Genomic DNA, 23,002 nt, shown 5'->3' on the forward strand with positions numbered 1-23,002 from the left:
ATCTTCTGAGCATCAGTGTGTCCGCAGACTTTCTGATGACAAGTGAGATTTCCAGCTAGAGCATGGAATCTTGCAAAAAACCTAAGAGGCTGTTGTAGAAACAAATTCTATAGTGGGAAGACTGCTCCTAAACAGGCAGAATCTTAAATTCAGTCTGAAATGCTGCGTAGTCTAAAAATAAATCTAAACCGAGTAGGAGAAATTCTTTTCCTAAAAACCCATATATAACAAACAATATTAAAATTAAAAGAAAGTCATGCAAGTCATCAAGATTACACACTAAACAGTGGAGTAGAATAATTTTTTGGTAATAATTTTGGCTTTTTTCTCTCCATTACGATTCTGAGCATTTAAATCTGATCTGAACAAAAAATCAGGAAGTTTGATTAGCCACTTGCTTTCCTCTTAACCATAATTATGATTCCACTTATGAAATAAGCTTTTTTTATTTGTCCCCAATTCATAGTTTCAATTGCTTGTTCACAGTCTCTCACTGCTTTGCTCTATATTTGAATTTTTTTTTTTTTTTTTTTGCATAAAGGCAGTCTGTTTGAGTTGCCTCTCAGTCTTTAACCTCAGACCATGACCTCTTGTTTTGCAGCTAGTTACTATCTCTGCTGCTCGCTGGTATCAATTTGCTTCTGCTTCATTCAGTATCAGTCATCTGGACTCCTGATCTCTTACCATGCCCTCGCTGGCAAACATCTTTCAGTAGCCAGTTAAGAGAAAAAAACTCCAGACTTAAATGAAGTGAAACCATAGCAGGTAACAAAAACATAATGCAAATTTCCCCATCCCTTTAGAGATGATTTAAAAATAGACAATTTTTTTTCACAGATTGTCAGCTAATATATGAATAACAGATCAGTGAAGGGTCAAAGACAGAGTTCCTAAATTTCAAGAGACAAATTTCAACTGAAAGGAGAAGTGTCAAATATAACCTACCACCATAGCAGAGCTGCTGGCTGTGGGAATATGAAATAAGCAAGAAATGGAATTTTAAACCTAAACTGTCACTACACTTGAATTGTTAAAAGATTTTTCCACCTTAAAAAGTGAATGCATGAAAAGTACAATAAAACTGTAGGGAAATGCTTTGAAAAAAAAAGGACAGAATGTATTGAAATGCTTACTTTGTATGACAAGGACCACAGTAAACTGCAGATAAAGACTAAAATGACCATGTGTAAATAAAGAAAATAATGAATTATTGTAGAACATGGATTTTAATGATATAATTTTAATTATATCAGTAAAACTCTATTATCTCCTATAGGCATTTTTTATGATTCATTGGCATGCTATTTGTAGAGAGTCAATAGAAAAGTAAATAAGAAAAAAAAAAGAAAAGTAAATAAGCAAATAAAGTAAATATTTGTTAATATTCTTGTCATAAACTTGAATTACACTTATTCAATGAAAGAACAAGACTGACACATTATCCTTTATTTGACTAATATTACTAAACACAGCACTTGAACATTGAGTAGTAAGCGAAAGATTTTTTAAGGGAAATAATATAAATTTGTGAAAGACAATAACTCTTTACTGACATAATTATAAAAAAATAATTGAATGAATTATTTACTATGAATATTTCCTCAGTTCCAGTAACAGTCCTGCCTTGTCAGAATTTGACAAGAGGAAATTATGTAGGCTAATAGGATTTGGCATACCTCATTGAATTCCCAATCCTCCTACTGCTTCCCCTGTCATCAAGGTTAGTCTAGACCTTTCTAATCATTAGAAAATACAAGCTCTCCAGCTGCTGGAATGCCACCTGATATTTTCTTTTATTATTATTATCTGCAGTATTTGAACTGTCACTGAAAAAAGAACTGACACACATAAAAATATTTGTATCTCTACCATGCTACACTCAACAGAATGCACTCAAAAAACTTAATGAGTACTACATATTGTCTGCAGAGGAAAAACATTATTTGTTCAATTACACAATATCTTGTTTTAAAATTATGTTAGGTCTTTTATAATCTTTTCAGACTTTTTGGTTTGAATCTGATATTCCTAGAAATCTAATTACAATAGGATTTCTATACTTATTTGTGAGTAATTCTGTACTAGTAATTGTGGTTTCCAAGAGTGAAACACATAATATCACTAACAGTCTTATAGAATGTTCTGATATAATGAACAGTAATCCCCATCCAGTTCTTCCTTCTTCCCTGTCTCCTGTTCACAGATATATATCCTCATTTAATGGGCATCTATATTTTTTTATCATATTTTGAAATTCCATAGAAATTCTGGAATCTGTTCTTGAGCAGCTTTATGGTGGCTGTTTTGCTTAGGAAAGGGGCCAGTTTATGTGAATGGAGAGGAAATGTGCTGCATCACTTAAAATCAAGGTAACAGAATGAGCCCTTAACCTTTTTAATTTATTAGTATAGATGTAGCAAAAGCCTTCAATCAGGACACTCGTTCAGAATCTCCTGTTCAAAAATAAAATAAAGTTTAATTAAAAACTTTTTTTTTTTATTTTTATGTCATAGTATATAAAAAAGCTGAAAAATTGTGACTGAAACTTTTAAATGAGCATGCAAGCTCAGAATTATTTGGGGAGTCCCTTTTCATGCTACTTCAGGTGCCAAGTTCCTATGTTTCCATATAAGAATGAGAGCTGATTAGTAATCCTGGCCCAGTTTTTAGCTATTGCTAAAATCCCTTTCCTGTTATTCTCATACCAAAACACTGAGAATGCCAGTATAGAAATGCATTTCTGTATAATGACATATAGAAAAGTTTCTGAGATCTATGTTAATTTCCACAACTACCTCTTAGTTCACAAATTTGGTAAATGTAGAATATTTAAAAAAAATCAAGAAAATTAGTTTTGTCCCTTATGCCATTCCTTTAAATGGCTTTTAAACCTAACTCATGCTCCTTTCAAACAGTTCTTCTAACACTGTATGCTTTTCAGGCCAGTAGTTTTGAAATTTTTATAGATGCTTTCTCAAGCTTTTAGAAACACATTTAGCTACGTCTGTTACTTCATTAGCCTCAGTGAGTTATCTAAAATACATGCCACTGATTTTTTTATTTCCCCAAACATGCCACAGAACAATTTATCTGAGCCTGGTGCTTTATCATCCTTTAATCATTCTAATTTTGCAAACACTTTATATGATCTGATGCTCATAAAACTCTTGTTGTATTTCACTTTCACAGAAAATTTATTCCAGACTTTAGGTTATGGCCTACAGCTGCACTCATAAATATCAAGGAAAAGAATTAATTCATGCTAAATTACCTTCCAGAGATGTGCAAAGTTATTCATAACATTCAGAAGAACACCGAAATCCATATTTCTGCCAGGTTTCAGAAAAATAGAATATGCAAGATTGCCAGTTCAAACTCCTTTGCCAGTGTTCTGAAAGCATAGAAAACAGTCAGACTCCACACAGGGCTGCTTCTGAGAACACAGCTAACAGTTTTATTAATAATTGTCAGAATTTAAATCTCTACCCAGATATATAAATTTTAACTGAAATACAAATAAAAGTACTTTAAATAAACTCAAGGAGTTGTGGAAAAGTTAAAGCAGAAAACATCATGTCCCCATTGTAAGCATTTACTCTTCATCCTCAATTTATATTTTTTTAGAAAAGATGCCTTCCACTATTCATTGGAAATTCCTATACCAGTTCTTGTGTGTTATTTTTGTTTCTTTGGTTGGTGGAGTTTTTTTTTGTCATACTCTTCATAACATTTTAACTTGAAGAGACAACTCTGAATTCATTATGTCCAACTCAGACATACATAAAAATTACTTCTTCCTGTTTCTAGATAAATACTGCTTCTAGATAAACGTAAAACATCATGATTTGCATTAAGTTAAAAATTTATGAGTAAAATTAAATTTTTAAAAAGCACATCCAATAAAGTTCAACAGTGTAATTCAGAACATTTAAATACATACTTAGAGCATCCTTTCGTTTGTTTGACCTAAGTGTAATAAGGAGCCCAGAAAAGTGCTTGTATAAAATTGAAAAATAAGAATTGTCAATTTGATTTTCATGCAATCTCCAAGTTATGAACAAGCAGAAAACAGAAATAAGTCCCAAAATGCAAAGTATATGATAGAAAAAGCTTGAAAAAAAGATCTGGCTGTTAACAAAAAAAGCAACCCCAGTAACCTACTGGGAAGCCTTCATCACAGGTGTTACTGTCAGCTAGAAAACTAACATTAACTGCATTAGTTGTATATTTGCTTCTAGCAACCAACAAGTATTTACTTCTGCAGAACGAGCATATTTTTGTATAACATTCATAATTAATTCTATCTTGATGGGGACAATTTCTATATACTGTTATTCTTTTGAAAATTCTTAAAAATTCATGAAAAGCAGGAGAATCTGGGGATGAAGTCACATAAGGATAGTGTCCAATTTTAAAATAAAGTATCAAACATCACAGCAAATGTTTGGAATATAGTCCTTGTGTTTATAAACCAATGAATGAGTCAGAAATTATAAGGTTATGTATAAAACCCCTTATCATTATTATTAAGGGATCATGTGGTACAAATATTTTTTAATTCAGTACTGTAATTTACCATGTTTGAAGGTGAGGGTAAACTTGCTCAGCAGTATAGCCTGCTTATCCTGTGCTGGTTTGGTATATTGTTCCTTATTTCATTCTCTTCATTCACAGAGTATGAGCAGCAGTAGCAATATCGATCTGAATGTGTATGCCAGTAGAAGGTTTTCATTGCCATTTCTGATCTTGTTCCCTGTGAGCAAGAAAAAAGTGTGTGTAGGATGGGGGAAAATCTTGGCTCTTACAAGGGATCTCTGATTCTTAAGCAATTCAGTGGTTTCAGTGCTTTTATGGAACTTGGTTTGTGTCTGCTTCCTTAACATGAACTCACATCTTTTTTAAAAAGCAGTTCTACAGTAATATCCTAAATCCATCTTCTTTCACAATCCTTAGGCCATCAGAGACTCCCAGGAATACCTGCCTTCATGTCAACTATACACAGCAATTTCATCTACTGAAGACCTTCCACAGGCTGCAGTTCTGATACCTGACCTTCCTCTAATTATCAGCTGCTTGAGATCTCTTAAGGTAGGATGGAATGTCTTTTGCCAAATTAATTTTCTTCCACTGCTTGCAGGTATGGAGCAAAGCGTTAATTAAAATATCTTCAGTTTGCAAGGTGTTTAGGCAAATTTCCTGTACAGAACATGAGACAAATTTATTTCAACATACAGGTTCAATGCTACAAGATTTTCACAGAGTTCACCAGTGAAAAGAAAGACTGAAGGGAAAGAGTGTCTTAAAACACTTAAAGGAGAGAAAGCTTGTCAGATAAATAATTTTCCTTTAGCAACTCTACAAAAACAATTTGGACTTAAGCTAAATCATAGAATAGAATCATAGAATAGTTAGGGTTGGAAAGAACCTTAAGATCATCTAGTTCCAACCCCCCTGCCATGGCCAGGGACACCTCACACTAAACTATACCACACAAAAAGGAGGTCCACCATTCCCCTGGAGAGAATATTCCAATGGCTGATTGTTCTCCTTGTGAAACAGTGAGAAACATGACACAAGTATGTTTTTCTTTTGAAGGGATGACCAGTGAAAGACCACTATCATTTCAGGGAAGAACTGGTAGGATTTCTCTTGCTCCTCTTTTCTTACATATTAAAATAAATTGTGAAGTTCTTCCCTTTCCCAAACAAAATTAATAGCCAAGGCCAATGAAGTCTTACTGAATATATTAAACAGACACTTTGGTACAACTGAAAACATGACTTGAGCAGAAATCTATTTGATAAATGCACTAACCTATTTAAATTTTTTTTTTTTATTTAGCAGGTTGCATCTAAACAAGCATTAACAGATGTGAAGTACACCATGCTAGACATTCAAAGCACCTCATGGCTCAAGTCCCAGTTCAGAACAATGCTACTCTCCACCAGCAAGTCTCCTGTTCACCTTCCAGCAAAAGCACTCCCTAACAAGAATATCCTTGCTTTGCATTATAGACTTGTTTTCTTAGTGAAAAATTAAGCACCAACTTAGATATTTTAGTCATCTGGACATTAGTCCAAAAGTGTATCCTTTTCCTCTAACAGTGTCTTCTAAGTACATATATAAAGAAGCTTACAGTTTTATTGCCCAAACTTCATACCAAGGAATTTTTGTTCTTTTGCTGGTTTAAACTAAACTAAAATTTACCTGAGAATTAAATTTTAATTAAAAGAATTGCTGAAGATGCCACTTTTTTATTAAATACCTAAAGCATCTTCAAAGAATCTGGTTAAAAGAGGTTACAAAAAAATACAAAGAATCATCTTGGATTGACTGTCATAGTTCTACATTTTTAGCTTTTAGAGCACTGCATCTGCTAAATTTTAGTAGATGTAGTGATACTGTTTCAATTCAACTAAGTTCCAGAGAGTTTCTTTTACAAAATTACCTACCATATTTGAAACTAACAACTTTGAAACAGTGTAACATTCATTCTCCAGACGCTGAACCCTACAGCTCTAGAGCAAGACTCCACTACAAGAGGAAATACCCTGATTATGGAATGAAATGGTGTTTGGGGTGATGTTTTTTTTTCCCCACAATGAACCTCCCAGAGGACCCCAGATATGAATTAAAGTGAGGCTGAAGCAACCTCTTCTAACACATGCAAACAGACTGCCTTCATGAAGTTTGTAATGGGAGGAGAATAAAAGGACAGAACCACAGAAAGTGTATGGGTAGGAATAAACATATTAAATTATTCCCTTTAAATATTAAATACCTGCACTCTTTTCAAACAGACCAAACAAAGAACAGTAACAAAAAATTAAGCTGATTTTTGGTATGTATTTGTTTTGGTTTTAGGCTTGTTTGGTGTTGGGTTGTTTGTTTTTTTATATACTGTTAGTATTTTTGCTTCCTGTTTATTCAGAAATAATTGCGCTTTCTACTCCCTGTAGTAAATTAGGAACTAAAATTATCTGTCTAGCAGGTGATAGACTCAGAATCACCTCTTACCCCTGCCAGCCATATCTCACCTTTCCCAAGATAGTGCTTGAGATACTAGATGATGAAGTACTAGATGGGGTAAATCTTGGCTTAATTGGCACAAGTATTGCTTATATAACCACTATGACATAAAAGAAAAATAAAATAAAAAAAAAATTGAAGGAGAAAGATAAAATTACCCAAAAGTAAAATGGGATGTTGGGGGTAACCAGGGATTTTTTTTTATTATTATTATTTTTGTTTTTTAAGTTCTAAGCTGAAGCTTATATCATGACATCTGTTTAGCAGATATTCAGATAAAGTCACATGGTTCACCAGGTGAGTTATAATAAGTTATTTAATGCATTTTGCATTTAGCTAGAGAAATTAGCATCTATGTCATTATTTGTTATTTTCAGAGAGATTTTTCTGAACTTGTGTAAGAAAAAAAAATGTGGATGATTTTCATTATTCCAGATCACCCAAGGAGGCAATGGATTAACTGTGGAGGCTGCTGATCAAGTAGGATAATAATTAGGAGACATGTTTTAAGCATTCCCTATCTTGAAGGCAAAACCATACTTGAAAAATATTGTAAGACAGCATTCAAGTGAAATAGAAGGAATTTTTACTGTTGTACTTGAAGACATTTAGAAAATAATTAAAAAAAAAAAGAAAATAATTTAATAGTCTCTGAGCTCCAAGAATTTGGGGAAAAGGGAAAGAATGAACATTATTTTGTCAGAACCTTCACTTCAGAAATAGATTAAAAAAAAATCAAATAAACAAGAAGCTTTCTTTTGGTCTTTGCTCTAAAACTAATATACCTTAATATATATATGAACAGAGATATGGCTCCCCAACATCTGTAGAACTGTTCAGATGAGAACAAAGTCCCTTAATGTAACCTGGTAAATCTTCAGTAATATTTTCTCTTAAGGTACACAATCCCGGTGCACAATGTGAAGAGGAAAAGAATGATTTAATAACCAGAATTTCAATAGTTTGCTTTGTGCACCACAGTTCACAGAACATCCCAGTACAAATCATCAAGGAATCGGAATGTATCTCCAGTGAAAAGGACACAATTTCAGATCTCATTTCTATCAGCAGCTCTTCAAGGACAACCAGAATAGTCTAAGCATACATCATGAACATTGCAATAACACAGAGGTTATTAATCTCAAAGCAACATCTTCAAAAGCATCTAGTCATGGCAATTGCTGATGATCCAGACACTCATTTAGATTTAGGGGTGGAGATGGATGAGACAGCACTCTACAGGTTACTGGTAATATTGAAGGATCATACCAGTACTGCTCATTTCCAATCATGAGACACAGGTTCACTCCACCAAAGCAAGCTGATGCATGCCTGTGGGAGGAAAGCTTTTCCTCCCAGACCAGTCCAGTGCTGGACTTCTTGCTGTGCAGTATCTCCCTAGGAACAATATAACAATATAAATTCTACAAGATCTTGTAAGAAACTGGGAGGTGCATTTCTAGACATTGAGAAAAGTTAAGGTATAATTGCCTAGGGGTTGCCCCTGGAGGCTATACACAGTATAGCAAATTAATTTCTAGTAGCAGTCTGTAGAGAGAATATGCAGAAAGAGGATATAAATATAACCTTTTGATTTAAAAAAAAAAAAAAAATTTTGTTTTGTTTTATTTTGCTTTCTTGTGACAAGGAGAACAGAAGAGACTGAATTATGAAAAAATTGTAATAATAAGACACCTTTTTTTTTTTTTTTTTTTTCCAGAGTCACACATAACAACTCTAAATATTTGTCATACCTGTTCAGGCTGAAAGTGTCTTTTGAATAAGTAGCAGATGTTGGATATAACAGTAAAGTGTCATCTTATAACACTGCTTATACTAGAAGATGAAAATGTCTGACAAGCCATGACTACCTAATCAAATAATAAGCAGCGTTTAGAATAGAGTACTTACTACTGTTTAATAAAATACATTTTGCAAAGCATATGCAAAACCTAAACCATAAAATTTCCTATAAAGAGATGCAGAAGAGTAACTCTTTGAAAAACACCTACTGTAAAAATATCAGAAAATATGTTACTGGTTATTAATAGTTTAAATGCAAAGGTGCAATTATTTCCTTGTAATTTACTGACTACTGAATTTGGAGGTGGGGTGTATGAATAGTACATGACAACATTTCAGCTGAGGATCAGTCTCTATATAGGAGACAAATGAAGTAGTAGAAACAGAATCTTTCACTCTAGTTAAAGATTATGTAAGAATTTTGTTAAACATTTTAAAATGTCTATACCAAAGTGGAATTAAAAAAGGGGTGTGGGGTTAAACATGCCTCTAAACTGACCCAGACCTGTGTTTCTAGGTTTGTGATTTGTACAGTTGCTTGAAATATGCAGAGTCCAAATTATTTTTTTTCTTCTCCCCAAAAAGGGTAAAAAAACACCAACAAACAAAAACCTAAAAATAGTTATGAAACAGAAATTCTTAAATATTCAATGATAAATTAAATTAGCAATACAAGATGTTTGACGCTGTATATAATCCAAGTATAACCTAAAATTTTCTGAAAAGAAAAAAATTAGACCAAAACAATGTAAGTTTTTATGTTTTAAAATCTGTCAAATATTTAACAAAAACAAATATTTCTATAAAGTTAAAATATTCTGCAGATGATTTTTTTTTATTTTGAGTCACAAAACCTTGGAAATTTTTATCCATCATATAAGATGTCTCAATAGATATGCTTAGTAAGTGATCAGTGATGTCACTGAGGATGATTCACACTGTCCAGTAGCATATCAAGTGTAAATATAAAGAAAATGTAAAGACATTTAAATTCTGTGACTTCCGGTATAATACTGTTTCTGTGAACATATGATCAAGGTTGAAATCTCACTGGAACATTTCTTTACACTATTTTATATATATATATATATCCAGACCAAACAGCATATATTCACATGGCTAGTCCTGTGAAGGTTTACAGGACCACCTGCATTTGTACATGATTGCAGAATCAGGACTTATTCTTACACTGTGAAAAAAAAAAAAAAAAAAAATTCAACACACAAACCAAAATAAAATCTGTGGAAATTTAAGTACACATTCAATCTGTCCTAGGATATAATAGTAATGAAATATCTTAGGATATTTCCCAGTATAATTGGTATCAACCACATAAGTATGATGCACCTTTCTATTCTCATGATTCTCCTGCAATTTTGTCACTAGTGACTTGATTCAGTTACTAGTATATCTCTTTTTACAATCTTTGTTGTTAGAATCTGATTTTGCATCTCTGTAGCCTAATCTACCCTGTTGTAATTCCCTACAAAATAGTGAAAAAGTATCTTCAGAAAGTGTCTCAGAATACATCTATTTTCATGGAAAAAGACTTAAATGAGAAAAAATGTGCAAATTAAACTATTCTCAAGGCAGTCTTCATCCTTTAATGAAAACTGAAAATGGTACAAAATTTCTTTAGTCTTATGACAAAGAAAGATCACGAGAATAAAAAAAAAAAAAAAGCAAAACCCACATAAAAAAGACAAACTATAAGACTTCAAGCCCCTGTTGGTAGGATTTTAACCTTTTTGTCTTAATAAGCTTGAGAGTAGATTGAAACTGTGGCTTAGGGGGAGTTTGGGGATTTTGCTGGGCTTCTTTGTTAGAGTGAAGTGGTGGTTGTGGTGGTGGGGTTTGTATTTTTAGAAATATATTTTTCTCCTCTCAAATTATAATTTATCTGCCACAAAAGGTTTAGGTACCTTATAAGCATTATATTAATAAATGGCTGACTACAGGGGGGTCTAATGCATTCAGGTATCTTTCAATAAACAATACTTCATATGGACTGCTGCTTTGACACTTCAAAATCAAATAGTTTGGCCATATTTGAGCAGCTAGAAGTCAACGGAAAGTATCATAAATCTAAAGAATATGACAATGTTTTAGCAAACATAGATAATAAAGCTCAGTCTTTGTGTTTGATGAGTCAAAGTCCAGTTTTCTTAATCAAACAAATATAGTGTAGATTAATGCATTTGTGTAAGCCTTAAATATGGCACTGACCATATGAAGGTGATGATGTGTAAGGGCTTTGATAAACATCATCAGCTTTCAAGCACAGGAAAAGTGGTATTTTTAAACCAGGATTGAAAGAACCTAACTTTTTTCACATAACCTAAGAAAACTAGGAAGTTAGAGGTTACCTCTGCAGTCATAAAACAAGGATGCTATAATTATCAACACAATCATTTTGTGACTTCACATGGAGGCAGAGCTGGATATAACACACAATCATGTTGTGACTTCACATGGAGGCAGAGCTGGATATAACACACAATCAGGGTTTGACTTATGGTGAGGGGAGCTTGCATCTTCTACTGTTGAGGGAATAGGAAAGGTAAAGATGACAATGTCTGTGCAAATAGATATCTCAAAAGGAGTAGGGGTCATGAGGCTGTATTTTCTGGCTTCTGCCATTGCAAATGTAAACCATAGAACATTGGGCTGCAGACAAATGACCAGGCCAGAGGTAAGACAGGATATAGGTATTAAAATAATACTATCATTCCCAGATATGATATCCCATTCAATTTTTTTATACATTATGATTCTCATAATTATTACTGTTCTGCCAGCAAAAACCCCAAAACCATGTGTTTTGATCTGCCGTTGCAAAAATTCCAAGCCCAGTTCTAAGGAGCTGTGACATTCTAAGTAATGCAAACCACAAAATACTACAAACACTGGCTTTACTGCAGGTCATATGAGCCATGTCTTTCCTTGATAAATGCTCAAAAATCAATGAACAACAAGCACTAGGGTTCAAAATTCCCCACAGGCATAAAATCTGTTAAAATAGTACTTTTCCCCTCACTCCCTAGGGTTGCCCTAAAACTGGAGTAGTTTTACTACAGTGGGTATTGTGTGAATATTTTAAATTTCAATTCATAAGAGCTGGCATCCTAGAAGTTTACTTGAAGATTTAAGATGAAACAAACCACGAAATTCTAAGCCAAATCACCAAGTTTTGGCTGATTAGAGATCAATCCCTGTGAAACCACAGATTTTTCATCCAAAACCATTCATTAGCCTGGATCATTTAAAACTCAGCCCAGGTTTATAGAAAGGTTTGTGAACCTCGGGAAAAAAAAAAAATCTTTTAGTATGTGTTTAATCAAAAGATTTCTGTGGCAAAATTCCAAATAAGTCTCACCTATGGACTAGTTTATAAAAAAAATACCTTAGGCTCTGCAGGTGCTCTGAACTTAGATTTATTCTTTCAATTACTGTCTTCTAGGCTGTTTTAAGAAAACACTGGGAAAGGCAGTCCATATAAAACAATCTATTAATGTAATAACTATTATGATGATCATGTTAACAGACCTTCCAGTAGTGAACACAAAATATACCTGTGAGATGCAACCCCTTCCAGAGACAGTATAACAGCTCATGCAGGTTAAAGTAGCCACAGAAGAGTGTCACTCCAAATTAAAATAGACAAACTTGCAGCTCAGTTCAGATCTACAAATCTCTCTTGGTATCTAAGTCCCCGTTGAGATAAGACAACTGTGTGATGTACTCTAGGTTATCCTGCTCTTGCAGGGGGGTTGGACTAGATGATCTTTTGAGGTCCCTTCCAACCCTTGGGATTCTGTGATTCTGTGGGTGTCTTTTAGTACTTGTTAGAACTTCAGTGAGACGAATTTAAAGTACTTTGAAGAAGAGTTTCACAATTTTGAACACTTGTTAGGCATGCTAGAACTGAGCTAGAGAAGTCTAAAACTGAATTCTTGCTCCCTTGGTTTGTCTGTGAAGCTGAACATTGTTTGTGAGTGTTAGGAAATGCCATTACATACAGGCAAAGTTTAGATTGGATATAAGGAAGAAGTTCTTTAGTGTAAGGGTGGTGAGGCACTGGAATGGGTTGCCCAGGGAAGTTGTGAATGCTCCATCTGTGGCGGTGTTCAAGGCCAGGTTGGACAGAACCTTGGGTGATATGGTTTAGTGTGAGGTGCCCCTTCCCATGGCAGGGGGGGTGGAACTAGATGATCTTAAGGTCCTTTCCAACCCTAACTATTCTATGATTCTATGATTCTATGATTCTATGATTACTCTTCTACAAAGTGTATATGGGTCATGTTAATAATCTACTAAAAGTCTCAGCTAAGTGAAAATACTAAATTTATTCATAACAGATGTTTTTACTTACTTGTTTAATCTGTTCCTGATGGAAGAAGTTATTGCTAATTTTTTGGATCATCTACTGGAGATGAAAAAAAGCACCATAATACAGTTGTACTATACCTAGAAAACTTAACATTTAACCTACTATGCCACTGTAATAAAAATAATGTTACTAAAATAATGCTTTACATTTTGAAGCACAAGAATACTGCATTTCTGATTGGTTGGCTTCACAACTCATTTCCAGATATAAAGGAGGAGAAGGATGATTCCTTCCATACTCTTAGGTCTAGGATTCCAAACAAAAAATAAACAAACAATCCACAAAATGAAACACCCAAACAACCAAGGAAAAAAAAAAACAAAAAAACAAAAAAAACTCCACAATAGTTATAATCAAATTTTTAAATTTACACATACAAACTGTTTGATGTTTTTATGACTTAAACAAAGCACTTGATGCCTAGTAAAGATGAAAAAACTTTTCCTGAAGTTTTTCTGATTCTTATAAAAGGTTAAGCTATCTCAACCAGGATCTGCATTTGGTATTTTGATGTAAACTAAATGTTTGGTCCCTGTTCTGGATTTATGATTCAGACACGAATGCAAAATGTGAAATCCTGAAATTGCTGAATTGAGGAGATAGGGGGAAGGATTGTATTTATATGCATCCTTTAGGGACAAAATCTTGCAAAAACCTTTAAAAAGGCTTTGGTGGTGTAGATACATTATTTGAATTTTCAAATACAGCTTTGTAGAAGTAAGACATGGAAACTTCTTTTATGTAACAGAAACTGATTCTTACTTTCTTTTGCTGTATTTAGAGGTCTTTCAGTAAATGAAAATCATCTACTATTGTATCTAACTGCTGCAATTCAAAATGATTGTTTTTCCTCAAACAGGTTATTGATTTGGTGAGAAATGCAAGTTTGAACCAGTCAAAGTATTAGTCACCTTTTGCTGAATGTAGAGTATTGCTCAAAGCAAGAAATGCTCACTTTAAAATTCAACATGTGCTTAATAAAATGAACCCAATATTTTCTGTCATTCAAAAATAATGTTGTATAGGAGGAGAGCCAGTTCTGTATCAGAAAACAGTTAATCTGTCAATACTGATTGTAACATGTTGCTTAAACTACTATCACCACCAACAAAAATACAGGGTGAATTGGTCTCTGAAAGAGAGAATCTAGGTGACTTAGAGAAGACATTTTAACTCTTAGATGACTCAAAGTGGTAGGATAAATAACTGCTTGTTTGTCTAGGTTGTTGTTGAGAATGTATTGAATCTGTTTCTTTAAATATTCATTAATTCTCAAAATGGGTTTCTGTGGGAAACTTTATTTTATTTTATTTTTGTGGACATATACAATTAATTTGGAAAAATCTTTGGTGAAAGGTTTTTTTCCACAGTATACTCTGACCCAAACAAAACCTCTATATAAAAATGGAAGGAAAGCAGATTGTGTACAGGCCACCCAAGAGTCCAAACTGTCACCTGGCTCTCCAGCCTCTGCCTACATACCTCTTATACAGTAAGTCTTGCTGTTTTATTGCTGTTGCTCAGATTTCCAAATAAAGTTATCACTGGCCATGGACCTCACTTAGGGACCTTTAAGCCTGGTTGTAAAGAAGTATCAACCTTGCAACAAGTACATACTTAGGTAACCTAAGCTAGGTATGTCACTAGATCTTCAAATTATGTATATAAGTGGAGATGTTAGATTAACTCAGACGACAGGCCTATTTTCTTATCTACCATACAAATATAATAAATTGATAAAGCTTCTATCAAACGTCCTAGAGGATGATGTTGTCAACTGAAAGAGTTCATAAGGGTTTCACCACGAAAACTGGTGATTAGGAACGGTTCTGGTGAAGTAATGAAGATTGGAAATAAGTTTCTGAGGAGTCTGAGATAGCTGTTGAGATGAGATGATTTTTCTGTTGTGAATTGCAAAAGAAAGTAGGTAAAAATCTGCTCAAAGTCTGTTTCCATAATAGAATGACTTGCTTTTTATGCACATAGTGACCTGCAACAAGTAGTCTTGTTTTCTACTCCCCAGTTACTATAGATGTGTAATGTAAATACAATCACAAGTAGTATGTTATTTTATATTAATACTTTATAAATTTTCTCACATGATTGGTACTCAGAAAGCTTGTTACCTGCTTGAGACAATCTTCGTAGTTATTCTGATATAAAATCTGTAGTGAATTGTAAACAAAAGTGTAATGTTAGTGATTTTGCTTTTTGTATCCAAATTGTGTATTTTTCTCCTTCCTGATGTTCTAAGGTGGGAAGAGGATTGGACATTGCAACAACATAGCAGTAATTTTATGCCATAATTGACAGCTGACTTCTCAAACTGTTAAAATGATGCTGTGCTGAAATGTTGTTCAAATGAACCTTTGCAGATTTGATTTTTCTAAGAGACACCCTTATTTTCTACCTGTTCTACTATATACATCTAGTTGTTAAAATATAACAAGATTAACCCTGGGGTAACAATCAGGTGGTACAGGCTTAAATAAAACTAATCTCAAAGCTGTAAGCTAGAGGAAGGGAAGTCCTGAGTTTAAACCCTGATTAATTCCAAAATTAGGATAATAACAGGATGGGTTGGAGTAAATGCAGCATTGCAATTCTTTCCTCCACTGCTAGGTTATGGGTGGTTATAATTTATTATTATTATTATCATTATTTTCTCCTTTAGGAGGCTCAAACCATCTATTCTTAACTGTACATCAGGCCAGCTTCATGTGAAAATCAGTACAGCTTCAGATGAAAGATGAGAGCAGAAGACACTTATTTAGAAGTCTTAAAAACCTTTCATGTAAGTGTATGTTTTAAAGTAACTGAGGAAATACTAATGTATAATCCAGGTGGGACTTCCTCAGTGTTTTTCTTCAATAGCTATAATGTGATCTAGGACCTAGTCATGTTTCCTCCAAATACTATTGTAAGCTTCAGGCCTCCCTGGTGAGTTAACAGAAGAGTTAGAGCAAAAACTCACACAAATTTCCTATGAACTGTATACATTCAGCCACAAAGTTGCATTAATACAGTCCGTTCTTCATTGTTTTCAGTGAGAACCTTCTGAACTGTGTTTTCAATAGGAGAAGGCGAGGGGTGCTCATACCCTACCATAGTGAAAAATCTTCAAACTAAATACGGATTTTATAGCTCCTATCCAATCTGGCAAACTGTATGGAGTGTGAGTGGAATGTCAACTTTTCTAATAACTGAATGCAATTCCTTTACCTGCTGCTGCAACCCTTTTGACACTAATTCTTGTTAGCCTGTTCTTGGCAATATATTGTTGAATCAGGTTGCAATGCGAAATAGCCAGGGCTGAAAATGAGGTCCAAGCATGGACCTAACATACTGGCTGTGGTATGTAGACCAGGTGTATTTTATATTAAAGGTCATGGTTACAGTTTGTCAGAATATACAGTATAATAGTTTGCTAGAATTTCTTCACCCTCTAACATTAAATGAGGCACTTTTAAAGTTTTACAAGTATAAAAGAAATAATCCCCAAGATTTTTTGTTTGGTTTGAATTTTTGTAGGGTTTCTTTTTGGTTTTGTTTCCTTTTTTGTTTTTTGGTTGGATTTTTTTTTTTAGACGAAGATTGCTTGGTGTTTATTATTATTTTTGTTAGTTTCTACTTTTAGGAGAAATGAAATAAAGGAAAAAGATAACATGATCAGACACTGACATAAAATTAATATAGTAATGCACTTAAATAACTTGTACTTTAATTTCTGTAGATGATTGTAAAATAAATTGCTTTCCAATATTTTCCATCATATAAGTTGTTGCATATTTTCCTTGTGGCATTTTACTGAACAATAAGGGTTTAATACTTCACATGATTTTTTTTGGTTTTCATAGCACAGTATTAGTGAATTTCTATTATGTACTACTTTTTGTCCTTTCTTTACAAATTCATTATGATCAATCAGCTGCAACTATGAACTATATTCTTTATTTATACCTTAGAATTCACAGGTAATTAAGCAGTTATTTTATTAATAATGTCCATATATTTGATTAAATATGATAAAATCTATAGTTAGCAAAATAATACTTTATATTTTTCAAGCTTCTGGCAAAACAAAATCATACCACTTTTCAAGCATGTTCATCATAAATAAACTTATGAGATGTTGGTTCAGGTTCATTGTTCTGCACTATCTTTTTTAAAAACTTTTCATTTTTTATTCTCAGAAGTAGCCTTTTCAGTGATTAGTTACTTTTAGTGTCTTCATTTTCATTTAAATGCTCAACAATCAGGATAATTAGATTTAATTTGACATTGTCATATTATGTTAATGACTATTCTGCCACTTATCACTAGCATCCTGTAGGCACAATATTATCAGAGAAAAATGACTCGTCCACTTTATCACTTTAACCTAAGACTTTAAATGGATGTAAAACAGTAGGAACTCTCACATTCACAGTACAAATTTCTACAATTATCTCTGAAGTACTGGTATCTTTGTGTTTCAATTCAGTTTTTGAGTTCCTTCAGAATATATGTAAAAACTGACTTTGGCCAATTCATTTTTTTCATATAAAATTGTAGGTTACATCTATGTTTTAATTCAATTTCTACAACTGCACTTAATTCATTTTAATCATTATTTACATTTAAGTGTAGGTTGACAGGTTTTTTCCTGCATTTTTTCAGTGCTAATGGTAAAAGAAGCCTAAACATGTTTTTATGAGGGTAGTATCTTGATCAACCAAAGGAAAGCCCAAAGTCTCCTTAGATCTGCACAACACATTAGATTCAGCACAACTGTCTACTGTTACAAGTAACTCACTCTCGTGAACTAGGATGTACTCATTGCCTTAAGGAATATAGAACAGTGCTCTTCAGAGGACGTATATTGCTTCTCTGGAAGTCAGAAATCTCAGCAAAACAAAATCTCATTTGTCCATTTACACTGACTTCCATTATGGTGATACCATAGACAATAAAGAACCTTTAAGTTCAGGTTTTGGTTACAGCTGATTCAATAAATCACAGTGGGCTGCCTCTGATACTTGTCCCTGCAGTTTACCTTCATTGGGATTGTTGTGATCTTATCACTTCAACTTATTATTTCTTCCTTTTATCAGTGCCATTCACATTTATGGTAAGATTTGAGCTTTCTAGGAAGCAGGAACAAAACCCACAAATGATTCAAAACTATTTCTGTTTTGGAAGTCCCAGATAAAAACTCATGTGCTTGTCGCAGGGTATGACATAAATAAAAAGTGTTTGGACCATGCCAGGTTTGCTCTGTGCATGCAGCATGCAGACCAACTGTATCATATAAGCACAGCCTACTGATGTTTCCCAGAGGCAGCAGACTCACTATACTTATGCTGCAAAGTTAATCTGTATGTGCATAGTGAACGTGTCTGGAAAACTTGGACATCCTAGCTGGGTGCACAAATATCTCCAGTTCCCAGACAGAGAAAATTTCTCAACAGAAAAGGGAGGACATGTCTGAGGAAATCCAGATGTATTCTGGCTCTAGTTAAGATTGAAATGAAAACTAAAAGATGCCAAACCTACCAGGGTCAGTGCTTAGCTATTTTGTCCTTCTTTGGGAAGAAAAAGAAAACTCACTGTATTTAAAAAGCATTACTGTAAATTCTCTTCCTTTTTCTGAGTGGTCTTACACTTTTCTGTCTCTGCTATTTCCCAGTCACACTGCTCTCTTATTCTGTGCCTTTTCAGAATCTTTACTAACCATCTTTATCATAGTCTTATTGAAATAATTTCAAGTGGTTATTTCTTACCTATTATTTAAATGACTTGTTAAAAGAATTACTTTTACATTCCTTTGCTTAAATATTTTGCTAATTTCTTGTTCTGTTTCTTTCAGGAAATGTAAAGAAGGACTTTAGATTATTTCAGAATTATTATTTAATCTAGGTTATCTTTAAGAATATTGCAGCGGTTGATTTGTCAGTCTGAACTTGCTAACATTTGAAGAAACTCTCATTAACTTTCATAGATTTAATTTGGAATTTTAACTGATGCAGCTACTACATATATGATATTTGTCTATTCTGCTCTACCCTCTCCCTAGATATGTCTGTCACAGTTTAACAGTAAACCAACAAAATCACAGATTCCATACCACTTTAAGAGAATTAAAGGAGAAAATCTGGAATTTGGGTGATTTTTTTGTTGTTGTTGTTGCAGTTGCTTTTGTTTGTTTGGGGGGGGGGGCTCTGTTTCGTTTTTGGTTTGGATTTTTTTTCTTTTTTAAGTAAAGACGTAGTGCTGTTTGACAGCTATACAAACATTAATAACCTTGACATTCTTGAGAACTGCTTGGCAATTACAAGGTTGTGCTTTTTCTCACCTTGACCATTAAGTCTGCCACTTTGTAGTTTGCTGAATCTATTCAAAAGCAGAAATATTTCCTGCTTCTGAAGTTTACTGTCTCTCTGACAATCTACTGCTTTTTATTAGAGTTGCATGAACTTACTCCAGTTAATTTTTTCAGAAATAGTGGGGTTATTTGTAAAAAAGATGAGGTTGTATTGATTTTGCACTTGATCCAAAACTCAATAATTTTTGAAGTCTGAGGTCTTTTTACTCCAAAATCTTACAAGCTTCATGTGTTTCTTTCCATCCACAAATAGAAACAGCCATAAACAGATGGAAAACCTGAAGTCAGCTGACTAAATGATATTTGTCAATAGGTAAATCTTTACAGAGATCACATTGTACTTAAATCAGCACATTTCTTCAAGGAAACTATTCACTCTTTTCTTTCTGCTTCTGCAGAGTTCCTGAAGGAGACAAACTCTTTTTTTCTGGTGCTATTTCTCTTGTCTCCATTACTACTCTTGAGTATTGGCATTTGGAGATCACTTTGTCTCATTCTGTTTAGGGGAAGAACGTAGCATTACTGCTTCTGATTTCTTCCCAGTTATCTTTCTGTCAGATTTGACAGAGTGCAGCATCAGCATGATAAATTTGAGAAACTGGCAAACATCTACATATTAAGCTCCTCTAAAACATACAAGGACATGAAGAAAAGAAGCAGCTCTCTTTTTGCCTTTATCCAGAAAATAGGACATGTTTCACCACACTTATCCTCATACTGCAGCAGGATAAATAATCTTTTCCATTCATTCTTTGTGAATGTTAAGTGACCAAAGTATTAATGTATGTATGCAAATTTTGTATGTATGAAAGTATGTTGTATTTTTGAATTCATCCAGAATCAGAAAACAAACATATATATGGACTGTATTTTCTTAGCAAGTTTACATTATTCCTATAGCTATGATGCCTCCTGCCATCACAAAATGTTTCCAGATTTCCAACTTTGGATATTTTGATTCTAAGAAGAAGAGTTTTTCATTATTTAAATAGCCATTTGATTTTCTTTCTTCTGTTTTGGTTTGTTGTTTTTTTGTTTGTTGTTTTTTTTTTTTTTTACTTTGCCATCTTTACATCAGCAATACTCAAACTGCTTATACAGATTTGTCTGTATGGTGATATAAACCCATTTGTGTTAAGAAATATTAGACATATCAACTGAACTGTCTCTTGCATAAATCTCTTGACTTAGTCTATATCTTCCTATTCACATATAATATCGTTAAAGTCTACAGGGACACCTTAGTACATATTATGCAGATGACTCCGTTATTTATGGAATGGGATCTCTTATTCCCCAGGTGGTTGTAAAACTGCAATCTCACTTTGACAAGAGACAAATTGGTTTAGAGAAAACAAATTATTCTGAAGTCTTTGGTAACCAAAGTGTTGTTGGAGCACAGGAATACAGTAACATGGCAACTAAATATAGGAGATGATGATTTAATCATTCAAGACCAGAAAATTGATTTGAATAATGCTTGCTGAGTTCAGCTCACCAACTTTTTGATTTTGTCCCTCAAAAAATTTAACTGCTGGACAGGAGAGTCTACCAGCTAACAGAAGAGAAAGTGATATATTTCATTTGGTCTTGCTTTCTGTTAAGAATGACGATACTCTGCTGCAGTTAATGAGCTACTGTAATGAAAAAGCAGGACTAGCATAGATTATCTGGATGAAGCAATGGAAAGAGCCCAAAATTTATTACAGAGAATAAACACAAACCCTTAAAATAATTACTTGATGTGCATTTGTGGACTGATAAATATTTCTTTACTGGTATAATATCTGTTAAGCAACACTAATGAATCTATATAGTAACACTGAATTTTTTTTTCTTTTACTGCTTTAAAACGATGTAACAGCTGTCACTGCTCAGAACTATGAAATTCTGATGAATATATTCCAAAATTTTAGAAGAATTCTTGACTGACTTTCCATTTCTCATGAGAGAGACAGTGAGTAAAGGACTTTGATGAAAGTACATCATGAATTATGTACTTTTTTTAAAAATAACACACTGTGACAACTGCACAATTTGGGGTAGTGACAGGGGGGTGATCTATACCATACATTTCCTTGAATATATTTTATAAAAAACATTAGTTCTTATTATAATTTAATGTGTATTTAGGGCGTCTCTCACTTGTAATTTCTTTTAACATTCTCTTTATTGTACCAAGGGATTTTGAAGTTTGTTGTTTGTTTTTTTCATTCCTTTCACAATCACATTTCGTATTATCTGTTCCACACTGTCTTTCACTGTCAAAAATTCTACTTTCCTTCCCTTATTTTTCCTTTATCTACCTGCTCTGTTCTGTATTACAGCTTATCAATATTTGAAAACTCAAAATGCAGGTCTCCCTTCGACAGATTCAAATCCTGTGTGCAGTAGCCAATATGATTATGCAATAATTCAGGTTGAACTAATCAGGTAGAAAGGGACTTGCAAAAGTCTCTAGTCCAACTTCCTACCCAGGTCAGGGCTAACTATGGGATGAGATCAGGTTTTGTAAGGTTTTGCCCAGTTGGGTTTTAAGAAGCTGGTCACAACATTGTAGCCTGACCAGCTTCTATGGACAACCTGTTCCCATTTCTTTACCATCCTCATTTCTCTTTATATACAAACTTCTGTTATTTCAGTGTAATTTTGTCTCCTCTCATCATGTATTTTTGTGAAGAGCATAATTCCGTCTCTAGATGACCTCCCCATAGGCACTAGAGTGGCTGTGAGATGCCCTCAAAGCTATCTCTGACACAAGGTAGACAAGGCCTGCTCCCCCAGCCTTTCCTCATGGGGCTAGCACTCATTTCTGCCCCAGACTTGTTCTCCTCTGCTGGACTCACTGAAGTTTGCCCTATCCTTCTAAAACTGGAGGGACACAGTACTTTTAGTGTGAGCTATCACTGTCTTCATGACAGGGCTCACTACTGGCTTATGTCCAGCATCTTTCCCTAGAACTCCTCCTCAATTTGTTCACACCAGTCTGTAAGATTGCAAGAGGTTATTCCTTTTCAGGTGCAGATTTTGTGTTTGTCCTTAAGTAAGAAATATGTGAGAGTTATATGTGAAGTAGCAGCAGCAATATACGGTGGTGGTGGCTTGGTTTGAATCAAACAATCAATCATCCTTTTACCAATTATGAAAACTCCATGCAATGTTAGGAATATTATGGCAGCAATATTGAAGAATCAGTTTCTCCTCCCCTTCACTTTCAGGTGATGTTAAGTGATGAGGAAATCATAAAATCCTTCTTTCATTCTTAATTCATTTTTTTTAAGTATTACAGTATACAAGTAACAGAAGAATAACAGAGTAACAAGCTCATAATCGAGCTTATTCTTTTACTTCCTGATTTCCTCCTCATCCCGTGGTTTTGCCGCTCAAAAATTCACACTTTTGCCCCTTTCAAAAGT

Source organism: Melopsittacus undulatus, chromosome 2 (genome assembly GCF_012275295.1).
Source record: "Melopsittacus undulatus isolate bMelUnd1 chromosome 2, bMelUnd1.mat.Z, whole genome shotgun sequence".
In the NCBI taxonomy this organism is placed as follows: domain Eukaryota; kingdom Metazoa; phylum Chordata; class Aves; order Psittaciformes; family Psittaculidae; genus Melopsittacus; species Melopsittacus undulatus.